This window comes from Salvia hispanica, chromosome 2 (assembly GCF_023119035.1).
Source record: "Salvia hispanica cultivar TCC Black 2014 chromosome 2, UniMelb_Shisp_WGS_1.0, whole genome shotgun sequence".
NCBI classification, from domain to species: domain Eukaryota; kingdom Viridiplantae; phylum Streptophyta; class Magnoliopsida; order Lamiales; family Lamiaceae; genus Salvia; species Salvia hispanica.
Window position 1 is genome coordinate 35,680,629 of NC_062966.1, and position 2,723 is coordinate 35,683,351.

Sequence of the window (2,723 nt, forward strand, 5' to 3'; positions counted from 1 at the left end):
TATAGTTGGGCTACAATTATATTAGTCCATAAGCCCAACAATCATGAAACCCTAGTGACTCTTCATCTATATAATGGTTATTTATTCTCCATTGTGGGAGAACAGAAATAGCGTAACATTAGAGAGAAAATACGTAAAGCTTTGTAGAGAGAATTCCTAGCATTCTTCTACGGAGCAATTGTACCGGGATAGTTCCTGCATCGGATTGGATTGCACGTGGACCTCGATAGTAGTGGATTCAACTTGCAGGATTCAATCGAAGAAGAAAACTACACAACAAGTAAGATTTAATATCGTTGTGTTTTACATGCTCAACTTGCAATATGATTATGAATCTAGATCTGTTATTCTTGTATGCAATTTCCGCTGCGCTCATTAGATGAATACAAGAAAACCCAACACGTACTCCTTCCTTCATCGAGTTCTCCCTCTTCGCTGCCCTTTCCGTCGAGCCCTCCCTGTCGCCTCTTCGCGCCAGTGGTGGCAATGCCGCCGCCGAGCACTCGTCGGGCTCCTAGTGCTGCGCGCACTCTTTCTCCGGCGAACGCCCTCCGGCGAGTTCTCTTCCCCCTTGGTGACGTCAGTAGTGGAGAGGAGGCGTCGCCTCAACTCCGTGCCTCAGTAACTCGCCGCCTCGCCGGCTGCTGCTCCATTGTCTCCATCCTCGCCAAGCTGCCTCTCCTCTTAAGCTCTTCTCTGTCGAGTTCTCTAGGAGGCAGCGACTCCGGCCCTCTCTCGATCTTTCCTCGACGGCGCCGACACCAGCCACCTCGCTCTGCTGCTCGCGCCTCCGCTCCAGCCAGATCTCCTGGAGCTCATTGCTGCCCGTCCGTCGCCAGGCAGCTCCGCCGAGTACTCCTCACTCCAAAGCTAAGTCCCCAATCCCTTAGCCCCTTTTTTAGTTTAGAATTACTAAAGCTTTGATCTTGGGAAGACTGTTATTGTTGATTCATCACTTGATATGTGGAGTCTAATTGCATTTGAGAGGAATTTGAGAAAGAATGTAGCTACTGGAATAAGTCTTATTGTTATGAGTTCTGTTTCTAAGCTTCATTCAGAGCTGCTATGATTCTAAGTTCTTGGTTACCTACTGTGCTAGCTCTATATGATGCAAGGTTATTGGGTGTTGAGGTTGTTACCTCACTTTGATGAATCCTCTCGAATGGGACCGATGTCCTGCCTCAAACTCCTCCTTGCTCCTCCTCCACTTCTTGCTGCTCTCTTGAATATTTGGTGATCTTATAGTGTTAGAATGAGGGGAGAAGAAGGAGATTGGGGCTGTTTATATAGTGCTCTATCCTTGGCCTTTTGTGCTTTATACTTGGAGGCAAAGGCTCCTATTTTGGGGCTGCCAGCTCCACTACTTTTGAGCTTGATGTTCATGCTATCCTTACTATTTTGGTGTATGTATGGTTGTCTCTCTCTTGGCTGTTTCCTCAGCCTTGATCGATGGGAAAACAAGAATCTTGCTCATGTCTATATTGGGCTTGTGTAGAGGCTCATTCTACTATGCTCTCTTGTCTTGGTTCCTCTTTAATGCTAGTTGAGAATGTGACAAAAATAGGCTGACTTCATGCTCTAAATGACAGCCTCCTCGCTGCCCTACCTTGCCTACTACTTCCCCTTTCCTACTTGAGCTTGTGTCTCCCTTCCTTTTTATTTGTGAGTCATCTTTTAACCCCTATATTTGTGTTAATTTGCAGTTACATGGCTGGAGCTTTGGAGTCTTATGGCTGCTCCCTAATCGAGAAAGAGAGTGAGGGAGAAACAAAGAAGATACTCCTCTAGAGATCCTTTGGCTCCATCACCAAAATAGCTAGCTTCCAAACTTGTTAATTAGTGTTGTAGGATAAAGGGTGTAGAATAGATGTGTGTGTTGTCACTCTCACATATGTAAACATATACTACTTGTTTTTAAATTCCTCCAAGTACTAATCTAATAAAAGTATGGCATTTACTTTTATCCTTGAAATGTAAATTTCCTTGCACTTTATTTCTTCCAACGAAAGTACTTAAATTACTCCAAAGTCAAATTACAACGAGGAAATGTACGATTACACATCTTCTAACGAAATTAATTAAGCTAATAAATCCGATTTATCCCGAAGGAAAGGAACGAAATTCCGGGGCGTCACAATCATAGATGTACAATTGGGTAAATTTTGGCGAGCAACCATCTAACGGCAACAAACTGCCAATCAAGTGGTAATTTTGGCCATGCAAACGGAAAATGGGAGGCGCATGACCGATGTTTAAGCTATTATCAATTTTACCACCCAGCGAAGTAAAGGCAAACATTGAATTATAAGATCGAATATTTTTCAAAAAGTGGACACTTTTCAAGTCTTTAGAGAACATTAAATCATGTAAGACTTCTGGAGGACGAAGAAGCTTAGGAATTTCAATCTTCCCATTCATACAACATTTTGAAAATTTGGGTTTCTTTGCTTTAGACGGTTTGCCCAATCGTTCTTCATACCAAAAATATGCACAACAGAATGAACATAGAAATGAAGCATCACCAATATCCCAGAATTCTACAAAACAGTAAACAAAAGTGGGCCAATAAAAATAAAACAATGTACATATTCAATAAAATTTATTACACGGCAATATGTCCACCCAAACAACTACTTTAATTTTAAAATCATTATAAGTAAACAATTTTAACAATGTATAGGGCATGGCCACTACATTTTTTAATGCCTGCCTAACTTAAATAA